Below are 20,324 nucleotides of genomic sequence, written 5' to 3'. Positions count from 1 at the left end.
CCTTACCAAGGCCAGTGAGTAAGATAGGAAATATGCCCATATGTTTCCCTTGTAGGACTGCCAAACTGTTATTCTCTTCCATTTGTGGGCTAATTAAGCACCATGATTTCATTCTATTAAATATAACAATGCTAAATTTATATAATATATATATATGTGTGTGTGTGTGTGTGTGTATTCAGAACACTTGATAACACTTCATATACTGCCGATTTTCCAATGCCTATATTCACACTTAAAATCAATTTTTCCTATTTCCTTTTTTTTCCAGTTAACTCTTTGCTAGGAACATAGGAATACATTTATTTCTAAGTGGAATTTTTCCCTAATACATGCCTTAGGATTCTTCTTCTCCTATTTTGACATTCTTTAAATCTGGACTTTGTTGAAATCACTCTATCAGAATGTGAGCTCCTAGAGGGCAGGGACTTGTCTTCTTCAGCCCTATAACCTTTGCCATATAGTTTGTGCTCAGCAAATATATGTTGAATAAATGAAAGAACCTTTGAGCTTTTCCAAATTAACTTCCCTCCCAAAGCTGGAATTCTTTTTAATAGAATCCCCACAACCCAAACTTTGCCTAAATACTTCTAATGACACAGAGCTTTCCACAGCAGGAGGAAGCCTGTTCCACTCATGGCTACACCTGGTTATTTACTTGGTTTGGGTTTTTTTACTTGAATCACTCTACCCCTACACCTGTTCTACATGGGTCCCAGTTTATTCTTCTGTGGTAATGTTCCGCTATGGTGTGAATGTTTAGGTCCCTCCCCCAAAGTTCATGTGTTGAAATCCTAACTGCCAGTGCGATGGTATTAGGAGGTGGGACCATTGGGAGGTCATTAGGGTCATGGGGAGGGTGCTCTGATGAATGAGATTAGTGTCCTTTTTAAAGAGGTCCCAGAAAGCTGCCTTGCTCCTTCCATAATGTGAGGACACAGAGGAGAAGGTGCCCTTTATGAACAGGAAGCTGGTCTATACCAGACACCAAGTCTGCTGGCACCTTGATCTTGGATTTCTCAACTTCTAGAACGGTGAGAAATAAATGTCTGTTGTGTATAAGCCACCCCGGTTATGGTATTCTGTTCTTGTTATAGCAGCCCAAATGGACTACGACATGCTCCCCAGGATTGTACCTGATTCTTCATGGTAGCCTGTAAAAACACAACTCCCTTATCTTATAATAGATTCTTCGAGCTGTGCACGATCTTAGGTTTCATCCTAGAAATTGGGATTTTTTAGAATTTCCTCCACAGATTTGGATGCGGTTGATTCATGGGCCAGCACTAATGCATCACTTTATTCTGGCAACAAGTTCACCCCAAACTTCTCTCCTCCTCAGTTAATTGTTTCTCATTCCTGTAACCAGTCCCGGGCTTGGTCTAATCTGGGCATCCCTTTGGAAAATATGTCACCCCCATAAATGGATGTACACTCTAAGTGCTGTCGGCCCACCCAGGCAACGAAGGAAACGATGTGACACAGTTTTTCTATCAATGTGGCCTGAGCATTTCCGTTGCCTTATGTTTTGTCCCATTTTTAACTTATTGTCAGTTAAGTCTCCAGTTCTTTCTCATAAGCATAGCACATGCAGTCAGGGAAAGAAAACTAAATGCAGAAATTTTCATTTACTCTTTTTAAATTTTAAAATGATTTTTGGTCAATGTTTCAATATTTAGATCAATTGAAAATACTATACATTCCAAGCAAATGACAGAGATGAATGACCCAAAATAAGCCTAGACCTAGACTCAATACCACATATCTTAGCTGCTTGATTCAGAGCCTGGAAAAGAGAATTTGGAAGAAGCAAGTGAATGGACATAAGGGAGATCTTTCAATCCCATGTCAATGCCCCAGGGAGAGAATTCACCATGAAAAGGGCACTAAACAACCAAGTGGGCAGAATGACCTGGCCAGTTACTGTAGCCAGCCTCTGTCACCAGCCACACTAGCAGGCTCCTGAACAAAGGAGTCATAATGGCAAGGGTGGAGGTTACGCATGAGTCCAAACGCATGGGCTCCTATTCACCAGCTGATCTAACTACTGCTACTACCCAATGTCCAATTTGCAAGCAACAGAGACTACCTCTGAGCCTCCAAGATACCATCATCCCTGGAGAAGACTAACAAGACACGTCTTTGCAAGTTAATTACATCAGACCCCTTTCTGATGCAGCAATGCATCTTAATGGAAACCAACACATTTTCTGAGTATGGTTTTGCCTTTCTTGCCTAGAAAGCTTAGCCGGCATCACAGTCTGATAAAATTTATAAAACTATACACACACACACACACACACACACACACACACACTTTTTTATCCACCAACTAAACAGCCTACATAACATTGCATATTGTGGGTCAAGAGACCCACTTTACAATAAAAGAAGTGTAGCAGTGTATACCTGAGCATGCAATCCCTTGGTCCTATCATATAACACTACACATGGAAGCTGCTAATTTAGTGAAGGCTTGGAATCACCGTTTGAAGATGCAACTGAGGCATCAGCTTGGAGGTGATAACCTGCAAAGATGAACCACCATCCTCCAGGAGGCAGCCTAAACCCTTCATGAAGGACCATCATATGGTGGTTTGTCTCCAATAAATGGTCACAAGAACAAAAGGGGGAGGACAGAGTGGCCCTGCTCCCCATTACTCTCCGCGATCTGCTTGGGAAATTTGTACTTCTCGTGCCCACACTCCAGGTGCTGTGGGTATAAGGTCCTAGTTGACAGAGAGGGAATGCTTCTTCCAGGGTACACAGTAAGAGTCCCATTGTGGTTTTGGCCCACTCTCTTTAAGCTTCTTGTGACAAGAGACCAACCAGACAGGAAAGTGTTTCCCTCCCAGGAGGGGCCATTGACCCTGCTCGTTGGGGTGGGTAAGACTACTGTCATGAGTGGCAGTAGGGAAGATTACATTGGCACCCAGGTGATCCACTGCATGTCTTTTGTTACACCCCTGCCCAATCTTGACAACAAATGTCCAAGTGTAGTTCTGTGTTAACATGGTAGCCAGGTGTTCAGACTCCTTAGGGATGAGGGTCTAGGTCACCCCCATGAGGTCAGCCACTTAGACCAGAAGTGCTACTCAGCCAAGGGCAGGGGAATACAGAACGTGTAAGGGTAGAGGGAGAAGATGAGTACGCGCTGTGACTTTGAGACGAGTTTAGCAATAAAGACTGCAGGACTATAGGGCTCTCCTGAGTTTCCCCAGGAAAGGAGATTAGCCAGAATGCTGGTGCAGCTGTTTAATTAAGCATGATTATGTGCTGCTACATCATCTGTTAGAAAAAAGGGGGAAAAGATACTAACTTGGAGCATTTGCCAATTACCATGGTGTAAAAATTTCCTCCATAGCCTATTTCAAGCTACCAATGGCTTAACAACTGTCCTGCAAAATTCCTGAAAAGTCTAACAATCTGCTGTCACAATCTGTTACAAGCTGGTTTCAGCACACCTTTGAAAGCACATTGCTCTGTGAAGGGAGTAGATCTGAGTCGATCTGGAGTAGATGCTCCAGGAATGTGAGATAGTAGATGCTGTCCCCGTACTTCCTGGGTTCCCTACCCTACCCTTTTCAGCACTGAGCCGTCCAGGAATTTCCCTTGGCAAAGGAAGCTGCCTTTCCTAAGGTTTTGCTGGGACCGCCTGCATCTGATGAAGGGGGTGGAGTGGGGACAAAGGCTCAGCCCCCTTGCCTCAGTGGGATGGCTCTCAAGGGCCATCCTAGCTCCAGGGCTCCTAGCAGGATCCACTGATGGCCTGCGTTCAACCAAGGGCAACTCAATCACAGTTTACCTTCCCCCTCCACCCAATCATATTCCTCTCACCCCTCAAAAGAAAATATTCTTCAATATGTCCCCAGCATGCAAAGCTCAGAGGCTCAGAATCTGATTCCCAGACCTACAAAAATTAAGAAGACATATTTTTGGCAAGAATCAACAAAATAGTGAAGAAGAGAAAGACTGAGAGAGTGAGAGAGAAAATATATAAATAAATATAATATAAAATAAAAAGGGGACATAACTACAGGCAAAATGAGATTTGAAATAGTGTAAGAACACCCATATACTAATAAATCTGGGGACCTAGGTTAGAAAGGATCTCTTTCTAGGAAAATTGGCTGTTTACTCTGCTGATAGTTTATTTTGCTTCTACAGAAGCTCCTTAGTATAATCAAGTCCCACCTGTCTATTTTCAGTTTGTTGCAATTGCTTTTGAAGACACTTGGGGTGCAGTAGGAGAGCTGTGCCTGCCCAGGATGGGAAAGGTTCACTTGGGGTGCAGCAGGGGAGAAAGATACACAAATACCAAACCTGGCACCAGGAAAGAAAGACAAATACAGAGTAAATGTTAGAGAAACTGACGTAGTGGTCAAAGATCTCTGCTACCAAAAGACCTCCAGTCTCTGACAATTTTCCTTGTTAGATCTCCCAAACATTCAAGAAACCATTAATTCCTAAGTTATCTTGTCTTAATCTAAGATGTTCACAAAATATTAAAAGAGCAAAATAAATCGGACACACTCACTTTAAGAGACTAATGTAATCTTAATTCTAAAACCAGAAAACAACAATGCAAGTTACACACACACACACACACACACACACACACACACATCTATATTTGCAAACTCATTTTGTTCTTTATTTTACTAAATCATTTATTTAGCAAAAATTCTAAAGAAAATATTAGCTAGCTAAATCTAACTCTATGTACTTTTTAAAAATACAATGTGACCAAATAGAGTTTATTCTAGGAAAGCAAAGAAAAATCTGTCAATGTAATTTACAACATTCATAGACTAAAAGTATGTACAATCCCATGACCATTTCAATCAGGAATGACAAAGTATTTGACAAGTTTCAGTGTATATTTTATAATTTAAAAGGTCTCTGGAATAGAAATCAGTTTCTTAAACTTCACAAAGCTTGTATACCAAAATCTTACAGCAAACATCAAGGGAGAGATGCTAGAAGCACTTTAAAATCAGGATAAGACAAGGATGTCCATGATACCACTTCTGCTCATTTTAACAGGGAAGGAAACAGCAACCCCAGATATAGGAATTGGGAAGGAAGTGACAAATCTGTCATTTTCTGTACCTTCTAAGAAATACAAACAGAATCAGGGGACAAATCTCTTGAACTAATGAGTGGGTTCAGAAAGAGCGCCAGAAACGAGCTTACCCAGGCTGGACTCAGTGGCTCACATCTGCAATCCAAGCACTTGGGGAGGCCGAGGCAGGAGAATTGCTTGAGCGCAGGGGTTCGAGACCAGCCTGGACAACATGATGAAACCCTGTCTCTACTAAAAATACAAAAAATTGGCTGGGCATGGTGGCATGCATCTATGACCCCAGCTACACAGAAGACTGAGGTAGGAGGATCACCCGATCCTGGGAGATCGAGGCTGCAGTGAGCCATGATCACGCCACTGCACTCCAACCTGGGCAACAAAGCGAGACCCTGTCTCAACAAAAGCAACAACAACAACAAAAAAAGAAATGAGTTTACCCTGCAAAAATGCAATGACATTGCAACTAGAAAATGTTGTCAAAAATAAGGTGCCACTAAAAAAGAACTAAAACTCTGAGTATCAAGATATTAATATAGCCAAGAATTTACAGGCTCTCTGTGGAAAAAAAAAAAAAAACATTAATTAAAACTCTGTACAGGACACATTCGCTCATGCAACAAAAATGGTTGCATACCTGCTCGGTGCCATGCACTGTACTGGAGTCTAAAGGTAGAGCAAAATAACAAACCAATCTCTGCTCTCGTGAAGTTCAAATGCTAGTGGGAGAGAGAAAATAAAAAGTAAATATAAGAAATAAATTCTATAAGGTAGTATAAGAATGTAGTATAAGGTCATGGCTCATTGCAGCCTGGACCTCCCAGGCTCAGGTGATCCTCCTACCTCAGTCTCCTGTATAGCTGGGACCACAGATGCACGTCACCATGCCCAGCTAATTTTTCGTATTTTTAGTAGAGACAGGGTTTCACCATGTTGTCCAGGCTGGTCTCAAACCCCTGGGCTCAAGCAATTCTCCTGCCTCGGCCTCCCCAAGTGCTTGGATTGCAGACGTGAGCCACTGAGTCCAGCCTGGGTAAGCCTGTTCTTTCTGAAAGCACTCATTAGTTCAAGAGCTTTGTCCCTTGATTCTGTTTGTGTTTCTTAGAAGGTACAGAAAATGGTAGATTTGTCACTTCCTTCCCAATTCCTAAATCTCTGATTGCTTTTTCCTTCCTTATTAGAATGAGCAGAAGTTTAAATGCTAGTGGGAGAGAGAAAATAAAAAGTCAATATAAGAAATAAATGCTATAGGGTAGTATAAGAATGTAAGTTTCATGGGTGCAATAGAACGGGTTTAGGGATGCTGGAGAGGGGGTCTCAGATTGAAGGGGGTTGCCAAAGTAGGCCTCGTAGAGAGGTTGATAATTGAGCAAAGACTTGAATGAAAAAGCAGAGTGAGGCATGGGGATACGTCAGGGAAGAGTGTTCTAGGCAGAGGAAGTAGCCAGGGCAGGGGGTCTGGGGTGGAAATGTGCCTGGCATATTCAAGGACCAAAGCCAAGGCCAGCGTGGATGGAGCAGGGTGAATGAGCAGGAGCTGTAGGAGATGATGTGTAGAGAAATGAGGGGCCACTGGACAAAGGAATGATGCGTTCTGATTGACATTTTTAAAACTCATTCCAGCACAGGCACAGTGGCTCACGCCTGTAATCCCAGCACTTTGGGAGGCCAAGACGGGCAGATCACTTGAGGCCAGGAGTTCGAGACCAGTCTGGCCAACATGGTGAACCCCTATCTCTACTAAAAATACAAAAATTAGCCAGGCACAGTGGCGCAAGCCTGTTATCCCACCTACTTGGGAGGCTGAGGCACAAGAATTGCTTGAACCGGGGAGGCAGAGGTTGCAGGCCAAAATTGCACCATTGCACTCCAGCCTGGGCAAAAAAGCGATACTCCATCTCAAAAAAAAAAAAAAAAAATCATTCCAGATAGAGTGTAAGGGAAGATGAGAAAGCAATGAGAAGGTACTGAAAATATCTAGGAAGAGCAAGGAGGCTTGGACCACAGAAGCAGCAGGGAAGACAGGAAGAGGCAGTCAGATTCTGGAAGTATTTTGGAGGGCCACTCAACAGCATTTCCTGATTGATTCGCTATGAGGTGTGAGAAAAAGAGGCGTCCAGGGGGACTTTCAGTGTTTTTGGCCTGAGCAGCTACAGAAGTAGAGCTGCCACTGAAGTGGAGAGAGCAGGTCGGGAGGGAGACCACAGGTTCCGTCCTGGATGTATTGTGTGTGTAGCAGCCATCCCAGCAGAGAGGTCGGGCCGCAAGCTGGATCAAGGCGTCTGGAGTCCAGGTGGGAAGTGAAGTGGAGATGCAAATGTGTGAGTCATGTGCGTGTAATTTGTATCCACAGCCATGAGCTTGGAAGACAGGGAGCAGGTGTAGGCAGAGAAGAGAAGAGGTCCCAGGACAGGGACCCAGGCAGGAGAGCAAAGGAGAAAAAAAAAAAAAACAGAAAGCAGCTGGAGAGGCAGGAGGGAAACCTGGAGTGGTAGACCACGGAAGGCCAGGAAGCAGGCAGAGGAAGGAGAGTGAGCCACACCAGGCGCTGCTGATGGCTTCAGGAAGCCGAAGGCTAAGGTTTCCTCGCTGCAGCTTGGTGAAGGGGAGCTTATCGATGACAGTGACAAGAGCAGTTTGGGGAGAGGTGTGAGAAAACCTGATTACAGTAATTTCAAATAAGAATATCACCTTTGCAACATTTCCATAAATCTGAGATCATTCTGAAACAAACATTTTCCTTAATAAAATAGAACAAGAGGAGAGGAACTAGGAACCGGAAATATGGACAATTCTCTCAGAGGTTTTCTGCAAAAGGGAGCAGAGAAATAGGCAATAGCTGAGGAGGAGAGTGGGATCAACAGAAGATTTTTTTTTTAAGGTGGAAGAAATGAAAGCATGTTTGTGCACTTACGAGCCAGGAAAGAGATAGAAATGATGATGTAGGAGAGGGAGGGGAGTCTCACGCCACAGCACACCCTTCAGTAGGCAACAGGGGACAGGTCCTAGGCACAAGCAGGAGAACTTCCCCACTCTAGGAGCTTGGGCAGTTCATCTGTATGGCAGCAGAAGGGAATGTGGAGGATATCAATGCAGACACAGGTGGGTGGGTAGGTGCAGTGGGAGTTTGGAAACGTTCTCTTTCATGTCTTTAGTGAAGAACGAAGCAAGATCACCAGCTGAGACAGGAAGAAGGAGAGGATGGTGGGAATCCAAGAAGAGGAGAACCTCTTGGCATCTTCACCTAGGAGAATGGAAAAGCCAGTGCACCGGCAATACACAGCACTGCGGACTTGCAGCGGAGTGCGGGTGCCCACTTGATGATGTCGGTCATTCGTGTAAGTGGGACCGGTGGGTGCAGTTGTGTTTTTCTCTAGCCCCATTCTGTTAAATCGGCATGAACGAGGAGCACATAGCAAATTGCAGTCGGCAAATTGCAGTGCATCCGCACCACAGCCTGAGCAAGCAAGAGCAATAAAATAACAAGTGCAATAAAGCGAGCAGCAACAGGGAACTGGAAACATGGCAGCAAGTGACTATCATGTGTGCCCAGGACATTTAACTAAGTGAGGAGGAATGAGGACAGGCTGCAGGGCCCACAGGGGAAGGACAGTGGAAAGGGGTCCATGAGTTGTGTGCAGGTTGCTGAAGGGTCCAAGGATTGGCAGAGTTCAGGCAGTAGATGGAGAAGAGCGGCAAGGCCAGGAGGTGGTGGGCAGGGAGTGGAGATGTCCAGCTAGGATTATGGAGACATTATACTGACTGGTAATGACAAAGCCCAGGGCAATGCTAGAAAGTTCCAATAGAACTATCTGTGATGATGGAAGTGTCCAATATCTGCACTAGCCAACACGGTAGCTGCTAGCCACAGGCACTTGAAATGTGGCTAATGCAACTAAGAAATCAAATGTTTACTTATTCTTGATTGTAACTAATTTAAATGTATATAGCCACTAGTGGTTAGTGGCTACCATATTGGACAGCACAGGTCTGAGGTATAATGAACCGTAAGAGTGAGGCACTTGGGTTGCAGGCCGGAGGGGATGTGTATATGACACAATCGTTAAGAGAGAGATTCGGGGAACTGGAAGGTTCCTCATTGGAAGAATCAACCACATGGACTGAAATCATGCAGAATTAAGGCTGGAGTGGTGATGGAGACAGTGACAGGGAACCAGAAGCCCCAGTCACTGAGAAGTGAGCAGTCTGCAGATGGCTGCAGCCGGGGGAGAGGGGGATGCGATCTGATGGGATGAGGCAAAGCTGAGGCATTTAGAGAGGTCCAGAAGGGACAAGAAGAAGCAAGAGGGACCCCTGCCTCACCTCCAGGTCCAACAGAGTGTTTTCTAGAAGGAACAGTGGAAAGGCCCAAGGGTTTGGGCAGGAATGAGAAATGCAGCAGATATTGGGGATACTCAGACACTGTGGGGATCCGGAAGGAGGCGATGAGGAACCACCTAGAATTCCAGGGCATCCGTGGTGATTGACATGTATGTAAGTGAGAGTCACGCAGAGGCAAGCCGTGGTGGACACAGGGCCAGTGCATGTGTTGACACTGGGTGCTGGGGCCCGGGAGGGGATCCGGATTCCCTCAAACCCCTGCCGAGGGAGGCCTTCCCCCCAGCCGCCATGCCTCTCTCCAGAGCCTCATTGAAATCCTTCTTGGTGGAGGGTAGGAGACCAGCAGAGGTGCACTCCCTGCTAGGCATAGGAACGCTTTACTTCAAGCACTCAGGGTACATTCTACATCCTTGTTAATAGACGTGAAAATGTCAGGAATCCTCAAAAGATGCCACTTAGGTGGGTGAAAACCAGAATAAAGACATCATTCTCCCTACATTAAGATATAAACGCAATCCAGTTGCAATAAAATTACAGGCAGGTGTTTTGAGAAACTCAGTAAACTTATTTTAATTTTAACATGGAAGAAGAAAGGTCTATGAAGAGCTGGGTTGGGCCGGGTGTGGTGGCTCATGCTTGTAACCCCAGCACTTTGGGAGGCCAAGGCGGGCAGATCACCTGAGATCAGGAGTTCAAGACCAGCCTGGCCAACATGATGAAACACCATCTCGACTAAAAATACAAAAATCAGCCTGATATGGTGGCGTGTGCCTGTAATCCCAGCTACTCAGGAGGCTGAGCCAGGAGAATCACTTGAACTCAGGAGGTGGAGGTTGCAGTGAGCCGAGATCGTGCCACTGCACTCCAGCCTGGGCAACAGAGTGAGATCCTGTCTCAAAAAAAAAAAAAAAAAAAAAAGCTATGTCAACTTTTTAAAAGCCAAGAGCCAAGTGAGACCAGGCACAGGTGGCTCACACCTGTAATCCCAGCACTTTGGAAGGCCCAGCCTGGTGGATGACTTGAGCCCAGGAGTTAAGGACCAGCCTGGACAACATGGCAAAACCCCATCTCCAAAATATATACACACACACACACACACACACACACACACACACACACACACACATACATATACAAAAATTAGCCGGGCATGGTGGTGCACACCTGTGGTCCCAGCTACTTGGGAGGTTGAGTTGAGAAAAATCCCTTGAGGTCCGGAGATTGAGGCTGCAGTGAGCCATGATTGCACCACTGCACTCCAGCCTTAGGGACAGAGCAAGGCCCTGTCTCAAAAAGAAAAAGAAAAAAAAAAAAAGCAAACTGAAGTAGGCTTGTTCTGCTAGGCATTAAAACACATCTCAAAGTTATGGTAATGAAAAGACAGCATGCAAGCTGCACAAAGTAGAAACTATATCAAGGAGACCAAATAGAGAGTACAGAGTGAAACCTGTGTCTGAAAAGGATTTAACATAGTAAAGGGGAACAAAACTCAATAAGGAAAAGAGGACAATGGTTAGTACATAGTGCTGGAGAGACCATGACTGTATCAGTCAATCGAAATACGACTCAATCTCTACCTAACACAGAAATCATCATGCGCTCCAGATGAAAGCAATACCTGCCTGAGGAAGGTAAAAGGGTGAGGATAACAGAAAGACATATAAGAGAATATCTTTATGATTTGTAGGTAGGGTAGGACTTCTTAAAACTTCCAATGTACAGAAATATTAATACATTTGATTATATGAAAATGAAGGAGTTTTGTTCCAAATGGTCACCCCAGGGACAAAAATAAATACATGACAGACAGGGAGAAGATTCTGCAGCAGATAAAATCTACCAGATAAAAAAACAGAAATGTAGAACCAAAAACCCCACAAACCAACAAGAAAATTCCAGCAGCTCTAATAGTAAAATGAGTACAAGCGGTTTACTGAAATGCAACCAGATGAAAGGCCGCCTGCATTGGGGGAAATGTTGGCCATCATCAATAGTCAGAGAAATGCAAATTAATACCATGGAAAATCACTTTACACCTATTAGCCCGGCACAAATTCAGCAGCTGATGCCAAGTGCTGGCGTGGATGGAAGGACACTGGAACTGTGCCCACTGGTGGGAGGGGAGGCTGGGCACAGTCGGGCCTAGCTCACCAATTAGGCCTCAGCACCCCAGGGCCTGGCATTTCTGATTCCAGGCCATGGAAATGTCCCCACGGCCCCTTGTGGAGACATATTTGAGAATATTTGTCACAGCTTTATTTGTAGGACAGAGAGCTGGAAGCACTCTGCGTCCACCACTGGAAGAAAGGATGGGTGAAATGATTTCCTCTGGGGGAACCAGAAAGTACCTGGCCACCAAGGGAAGTGGTGGCCTAGAGAAAATAAGAAACAGAGACATTTACAACAATAATTTGTTGACTGTTTTGTAAATGACTACAAAACAATGATATCCGTTTTGTAGGAACACATAACAAAATGATATCCATTAAACCTAAGGGGAGGGGAAGGGGGACAGTGCAGAGCCCAAATCAAAGGAACAGACTGCCTGGGCTTAGCCCTGACACCACATGCAACTCACCAAGCTCCTCCAGCTGGAGGCCGTGGTGGAATCCATCTCAACACTTGCAAGTGGGGAGCAAACAGTGAGTGTACATAAAGCCCTTGGTACAGCATCTGGTCTGAAAGTGACATTGGAAGGGTTGGGTAATTGCTGTTGCTGTTATAAAAGGAAATTAAAGAACCAAACAAGTGAGAGTCCTTGCAAGAAGCCACACTGAAAATGTGCCAAGAAGCGAGGAGTGTGACCAGCTCAGCCCTCGGAACCTGATGTCCAAGCAGGAATGAGAGAGAGAGATGGAGAGGGAGGGAGAAGGGAGAGAGGGAGGGAGGGAAGGAGGAAGGAGGGAGAGGGGAAAGAGGGAGGAAAGAGAGAGAAGGAAGGAGGAAGGTGGGAGAGGGAAGGAGAGAGGGAGGCAGAGAAAGAGAGAGAGAGAAGAAGGGAAGAGAAAAAGGAGGGAGGGAAAGGGGAAGGGAAAGAGGGAGAGGGAGGAAGTGGAGAGGGAGGAGGAGGTTTTATAGGGAAATGGGGGTGGAGAAGAGGATTCACTGGAAGAGGATTCACTGGAAGACGATTGCAGGCTGAAATGAACCAATTCTGCTGCCAACCAGTGAGAACAGATGCCACTCTGAATGTCTCCTGCAGCTCCAGGAACTAATACTTTAGCCTTGATTGCTGCTCTCCAGGAAGAGTCACAATGGGTCACATGCCCTGGCAACAGGCAATTTCGATGATTCACCAGACAGTAGCCCAGCAGTTGTCTCTTTTTAGAAGAGCTCAGGGCGATCTGTCTCGGGATGTGGCAGTGTCTGCAGCCATACCTAAAACTGCCGCAGAGTATGGTATTTTCCACAACATTCTCTTATCCTTTGCCAAAGTTGGCAAATACCGTAAGTTCCTCAGTGGACGCTCGGTGGGTATTGCTAGAAGCTGTGCCAGTGTGCAGTTATGGCAGGTGGTGCTGAGCCACGGGTTCCTTGTCTTGCAAGAGCAGTGCCACCTACAGAAGAGAATGTTCCACAATCTGACAATCAAATGATTAAGAGCCGCAGGCGGTATCTTTCCAGGTTCCTCCCCAAGATTCTCCCAGCATCTGCACCGTTTTTTCTGCCCTAGGAAGTTTGCTTTCTTGGGGGCTGGGTTGACCACACTCATATCCCTAGGGATCCAGAAGTTCCCTTGCTCTATGATTTCAAAATTAACTCAGCAAAGGGGAGCCCCAGCAGGGGATTGGAAGGAGGAAGAACAGTAAAATTTCGGCTTTATTCCCTTGACCATATCCTGCAGGGTGGCTGTGGTCACTGCCCCATTGAGGCACCTTCTCTAGAGACTCTCTCCTTCCCTGTCCCTTTGCTCACTTCCTCTCTTCCATCCCTTTGGTTTTAGGGATGGTAACAGCTGTTCCACCACCCTCCCTCTCCCTGTTACCACACAACCCTGGTGGTTTCCCTACACCTTTGTACCTGGTGCCTTTATTAAGCCTTTCTTGGGTTTCCCTAATTTGAGTGTGCTTTTCCTGCCTGCTGGGACACTGATTCTGGTGCCCTGTCATTATGATAAGATCCAGCTATGTCCGCTTCTATTCTTGGGCCCTGATACAGGCTTATTTCATGCCATCTTTTTAAAGAACCACTTATATCCCCAGTCATGTTCATTATATATGCTGTGCTGAAGTCTGTTCTCAGTTCTTAAGATTTTCAAAGTCATCCTTGATTAAGCATTCACTACATTCCAAGTACCGCACCAAACACTCCAAATGCATTTCCTCATTTAATTCACACAACACCAATAATAGATGACGTTGCCACCATCATTTTATAGATGAAGACTTTGAGACTTTTGGCTAAGATCTCACAGCCAATTAAGGATCTGCTTATCTTTGGGAAGTTACCAAGAATCTTTGATCGAGATCTTTATTGATTTTGCATCATCATTTTGGGGGAAGTTTTGTTGGTGGTAAGTTTCCTCTCAAAGTGGCTCAAGGAGCTTGTAGCACTATTTCAAATTTCAGTCTCAATGATGGGGACTCTGCGCTGGCTGCTGGCCGCTCTCAAATTGTCGGAGTATTGAAAATGAGTCAACAACTACTTAAAGTTTTAAGATCATTTGCCTTAGCCAAGAGGGGCAGGAAAAGAGAGCCGGAGACAGAGTGAACTTTGTAGTGATTGAATAATGTCTCCCCAAAATTCAAGTCCACCTGGAATCAGAACGTGACCTTATTGGGGAAACAAGGTCAATGCAAATATAATTAAGTTAAAGATCTTGAGATGAGATGTCCAAGTTTTAGGGTGGGCTGGTGGACACCAACTCTATGGCTGATGTCCTTGTAAGAGGAGATGAGGAGACACAGAGACCAGAGGAGAAGGCCGTATGGGAATGGAGGCACAGGCTGGAGTGAGGCTGCCATGAGCTGAGGAGCAACTGGGGTCACCAGAAGCTGGAAGAGGCCAGGGAGGATCCTCCCTAGAACCTTCAGTGGGGTTGCAGCTTTGCCAATACCTCAATGGCAGATTTCTGCCCTCCAGAATTGTGAGAGAATACACTTTTGCTGTTTTAAGTCACCGAGTTTATGGTAGTTTGTCACCTAGGAAACTAATACAGTTGGATTAAACAGCCTGGAGACAGGAACCTTATTTGAACCATCATAGAAACACTTTATCACCTAAAGCAAACAGTCAATCCAAAAGAATAATACAAGATAAAGAAAACTCTGGCGATTATCTAGCAAATGCACATGGTGTGTTAAATGATTACTTCTAAAGACTGGGGAAAAAATGAGAGGAGAAAGGAGATTTTTATTTTTTGTGCCATTTAGATTTTTTTTTTTTTTTTACCGTGAACATGTATTACATTTATAACTTTTTAAAAAGATGATGCTGACATTAAAGGGGTTTGGGGTGGGGAGGCCTTACCTGGTAGGTCAGGGGGCATTTGATGCAAACGTGCAGGTTTTGCTCCTTAAGTCCCTGTTGATTGATATCCCAATATAGTCCATGCCCACACTTTGGGGTCTTCACCCCTTCAACAAAGCTCCTAACCTTGTTTGGCTTGTCATTACACATGTCTACGGTTAATCGGTGTTTTCTGAGTGTGGTGTGACTTGCCCCTGCCCTGTAGCTTTTGTTGCTGCATGACTGAGAGAGAGAGTCAGAGACACAGAGAAGAGCAAGAAAAGAGAGACAGAGACAGAGTGAATTGGCAAATGCCTCTCTAGCCCCAGCCAGCTGTGTAGAGGTGCCATGGTCCTATCACTGGGACCTCTGAAGTCATCAGGAACCTAATGACCCTCAATACAGCCAGTTGTTTTCCCCAAGCATGTTGCCCAGGGCGATTCTTCAATTGATGTGGCCCTTAGGATGGGGGACATGATGTCTACAGCCTAGAATCTCACAGCTCTAACTCTGCCAGCCCACAGGGAACTCATGTAATTCAGAGCTACAGGCAGGAGTAGGGGATGGAGGGGCAGCACTTGCCTTAAGGCAATTAGAGGCCCCCAAATCCCACTAGGAACCACTTATGCCCAGTATGAACTGAAGACTTTCTAGGCACCATAGGCTGTGCGAGGCACTTCGGGTGTGTCTTTGTAGAATCCTCATATCACCCCTGTGGATTCAGTACTAATATTCTCCACAGGTCTCTTGATGACACCAACTGTATTAGTCCATTTTCACACTGCTATAAAGGAACACCTGAGATTAGGTAATTGATAAATAAAGGAGGTTTTATTGGCTCACTATTCTGCAGCGTACAGGAAGCATGGCTGCATCTGCTCAGCTTCTAGGGAGGCCTCAGGAAACTTACAATCATGGTGGAAGGCAAGGGGGAAGCCGGCACTTCTTCCATGGCCAGAGCAGGAGGAAGAGAGAGCAAGGGGGCAGGTGCAACACACTTTAAAACAACCAGATCTCATGAGAACTCTATCCCAAGAACAGCACTAGGGGGATGGTGCTAAACCATTCATGAGTGACTGCCCCTGTGATCCAATCACCTCCCACCAGGCGCCACCTCCAACATTGGGGATTAGAATTTGACATGAGGTTTGGGCAGAGCCACAGACTCAAACCATATCACTAAGTCTTGCTCAAGGTAATGCAGCCATTAAGCAGAAGAGCTGGGAGGTGAACCCTGCCCTTTCTCCTGTGCACTGGAGCCTGAGGCATAAAACCACACAAGCCCCTGGCCAGTCTCACCCTTGTGACTTTAGGAAACAAAAGACAAGCCATCACTAGAACATGCAGTGAGACCTTCAACTGTTTTCATTCTTGACTTGAGGAACCACAGGGTGCCCTGCTGGCAGAGAATCCCAGAGGCTACAGGGCCCAGGTGGGGAAGAAATTCTTTGCCTGTGGCTGATTCTCCTTGCCGTTTCCTTTTCCCTATCCAGACCCCCAGGCATGCAGCTGCTAAGGAACACTCCTCACCTCCAGCAAGGACGGCCAGGGTACCGCGCCTCCACATGGATTCCTAATCCTCAGCTGTAGGAAAAAGCATACTTGTCCATACCCAGAGTAGGAGGCTCTATACAAAGCAGGATGGCTGGCCAATCCCACCCACAGTGAGTCCTATAGTGACCATTACCATAATAGGAGTTAAGAAGAAACCACTTAAGCAGATAGCAAGGGTATGGGAGTCCTTGGTAAGGCTTTTCTTTTTAATGAAAAGCAGCTCTGAATTACTTTCCTTTCTAACCAAAAGCAGCCTGTAAAATCGAGCTGCAGACATAGATACCTGCAGTAGTGCCAACCATGTTTAAGATGGAGGCTCCATCTTTCCTTGTCTTTGTCAGCCACATGTAATGTAAGGAGCAGAAGACAAGATGGCGCCCATCACCTGGAAAGCTCATTTGCATAATAAGATGAGGGTGGGGCAACCAGCCTTCCCTGTGTGCTATGTAAACATCATACCTGATCCAATTGAACCAATCTGTGAGCCCTATATAAATCAGACACTGCCTCCTCAAACTGGACTATAAAACCTTGTGCATTCACCAACAGCCAGTCCTTTGAGCTTGGAGACCCCTTTCTCTATGGAGAGAGCTGTTTCTCTTTCTCTTCTCTTCTGCCTGTTAAACTTTGGCTCCTAAACTCCTCGTGCATGTCCATGTCCTAAATTTTCCTGGCACACGACAATGAACCCCAGGGTATGTACCCCAGACAACGTAGCTGCTTCAGCTACAGTCCAGAAGTTGAAACCAACATCTTGAGTAACTTCAAGCACAAGTCAAGAGTTAGGCTAACTCTCACAGTACAGTTCCATCACCACATTCTATACTGCAGTAATTCTTTCCAAAAAATACATGCATGGCCTGATTAGCTTAGCCATAGTTGAGCCATCAAAGGTAGACCTAGGAATGTAAAACAGTGTTGAACCCTGACTGGTCACAGTGCTAAGTACATTGCATAAATTTTCTCATTCAATTCTCACAACATTCTAAGGTACTATTTTTATCTCAATTTTAGAACTGAAGAATCACCCAAAAAGAGGTTGAATCCTTCACCCAAAATTACTGTATTAGTCCGTTTTCACACTGCTGATAAAGACATACCGAGACTGAGCAATTTACTAAAGAAAGAGGTTTAATGGACTCACAGTTCCACGTGGCTGGGGAGAGCTCACAATCATGGTGGAAGGCAAAAGGCACATCTTACATGGCAGCAGCAAGAAAGAATGAGAGAGAAGTGAAAGTGGAAACTCCTTATAAAACCATCAGCTTTCGTGAGACTTATTCACTACCACTAGAACATTATGGGGCAAACCACCCCCATGATTCAATTATCTCCCACCAGTTCCCTCCCACAACACGTGGGACTTATGGGAGTACAATTCAAGATGAGATTTGGGTGGGGACACAGAGCCAAACCATATCAATTACATATCTGGAAAATAAGAAAACCAAGATCTAACTGAAAAGCTTAGGATTCTACCGCTGTCACCTCCAATGTAGATGTTGTTGTAAATCAAAATGAACTGGAATTCAGGCACATTTTTACTGTCACTAAAATTTCCAAACCGAACACTCCTCTTTTTCTAGAATTCAAAATTATACCTTTTTTCAGGTTCAATACTTCTAGTCCCATTTTATTAATTTGGAACATATTTTCTCTTGAATTTATAACACACTGATTATTTTTCAGTTGGCAATAAATACCCTTCCTAATGTGACCATAGTAGACAAGTTTAGAAAGACAAACAACCCCATCAACAAGTGGGTGAAGGATATGAACAGACACTTCTCAAAAGAAGACATTTATGCAGCCAAAAGACACATGAAAAAATGCTCATCATCACTGGCCATCAGAGAAATGCAAATCAAAACCACAATGAGATACCATCTCACACCAGTTAGAATGGCGATCATTAAAAAGTCAGGAAACAACAGGTGCTGGAGAGGATGTGGAGAAATAGGAACACTTTTACACTGTTGGTGGGACTGTAAACTAGTTCAACCATTGTGGAAGTTGGTGTGGCGATTCCTCAGGGATCTAGAACTAGAAATACCATTTGACCCAGCCATCCCATTACTGGGTATATACCCAAAGGGTTATAAATCATGCTGCTATAAAGACACATGCACAAGTATGTTTATTGCAGCACTATTCACAACAGCAAAGACTTGGAACCAACCCAAATGTCCAACAATGATAGACTAGATTAAGAAAATGTGGCACATATACACCACGGAATACTATGCAGCCATAAAAAATGATGAGTTCATGTCCTTTGTAGGGACATGGATGAAGCTGGAAACCGTCATTCTCAGCAAACTATCGCAAGGACAAAAAGCCAAACACCACATGTTCTCACTCATAGGTGGGAATTGAATAATGAGAACACATGGACACAGGAAGGGGAACATCACATACTGGGGCCTGTTGTGGGGTGGGGGGAGGGGGGAGGTATAGCATTAGGAGATATACCTGATGTAAATGACGAGTTAATGGGTGCAGCACACCAACATGGCACATGTATACACATGTAACAAATCTACACGTTGTGCACATGTACCCTAAAACTTAAAGTATAATAAAAAAAAAAAAAAGAAAAGAAATCATGCCTCACAAACGACAAGCCACTTTAAATCCTGCTTCATTCCTGAGTGGGAAATCCCACTAAGCCAGCAACTAATGGAAGTATAATATTCTAATAGTTGGGTTATTTTAAAACAAACTCTTTAGAAAGGATGGCTTTCATAATCCCTTTTAGATGCTTGAGACAGCTTTGGTACCGTCACAGAATGAGAAATATTTAAAGACCATGTTCAAATGATTTGCACGACGAGCATTAAATGTGTTTCTGCAGGAGCATGTCGAATGAAGCAACGGTACGGTTTAGGAGAGCAGGCCTGAATTACATTCATCAGGTTTGCTAGCACATTGCATTCATCTATTCATAAAATAATTAATGTGTGAAGGGTAAGACTCACATTTTTCCCTCCCGGGTCTTCAGGCTGAAGGTTTGTCATAGCCACCATCACAACCAGCGGCTTTCCTGTACCCAGTTGAACACAGAAAAGGCTTTGTTGTAGGAATTAGCCTCCCAGCCTGAGGGCCTTGGGCTCTCAGAGCCACTTCATGGATGGCAATGCTGTTGCCATGGTTACCAGGCTAACCCTCCACAGTTTGCCTCTTCACCTCACCACAAAAGCTTTGGGAGAAAATAAAACTTAAAGTTGAGCCGCATGCTAATATATGAGCCAATACTGTTACTTGTTCATGTTAAATATTTAAAAAATCATTTTGGAAGAGAAAAAAATAGGAAAACAGGTCTTTGGAAAGCCATCTGTAATTGCTCAACTATTTGGATTTTTAACAGCTCACCAGAGAAAATAGGTGCTTTCCAAGCTTACAGATGTTGCTTTAAAATGGACTCGTTTCTTGGTTTAGAGCCATGCTGTTTGTGTTGGTTTTATTCTTGGATTAAAACCATTGTGACAGTCAGACATCGGAGAATAATTCCTCTCAGTCCCACTATTTCAAAGCCTCCCAACCATCATGCATAGAGCATGGCTTTGGGAAATGTAATTTTTGCTTTTCCATAAATGTCTTTACATTATGTCTATTTCATGTCTTGATGGGACTTCCCACCAGGAAATTCTACGACAAGTTACTTCAATAAGAAAAATTAAAATCCGGCCAGGTGTAGTGGCTCACGCCTGTAATCCCAACACTTTGGGAGTCTAAGGTCAGAGGATCATTTGAGCTCAGGAGTTTGAGACCAGCCTGGGCAAAAGGGTAAAACTCTGTCTCTACAAAAAATATATATAAAAGTTATCCAGGCATACGGACACACACCTGAGGTTCCAGCTGCTCAGGAGGCTGGGGTGGGAGGATCACTTGAGCCCAG

At 44.7% G+C, this 20,324-nt stretch overlaps 1 protein-coding gene across 1 annotated transcript in view; it reads right to left on the bottom strand.

Moving 5' to 3' along the window:
• The window catches only part of IGSF5 (immunoglobulin superfamily member 5), a 246,295-nt gene extending 226,821 nt beyond the window's left edge, over positions 1 to 19,474 (bottom strand). Inside the window, exon 1 of the mRNA XM_054675296.1 lies at positions 19,405 to 19,474. The gene's annotated coding sequence lies outside the window, so the exon portion shown is untranslated. The remainder of the gene's footprint in view (positions 1 to 19,404) is intronic.
• Positions 19,475 to 20,324: the final 850 nt, after the last annotated feature.

The sequence above is a fragment of the Pan troglodytes genome, chromosome 22 (assembly GCF_028858775.2).
Source record: "Pan troglodytes isolate AG18354 chromosome 22, NHGRI_mPanTro3-v2.0_pri, whole genome shotgun sequence".
Classification (NCBI taxonomy): domain Eukaryota; kingdom Metazoa; phylum Chordata; class Mammalia; order Primates; family Hominidae; genus Pan; species Pan troglodytes.
The sequence above is the reverse complement of the archived record's forward strand: the minus strand, read 5'-3'. Positions and strand labels throughout refer to the sequence as shown.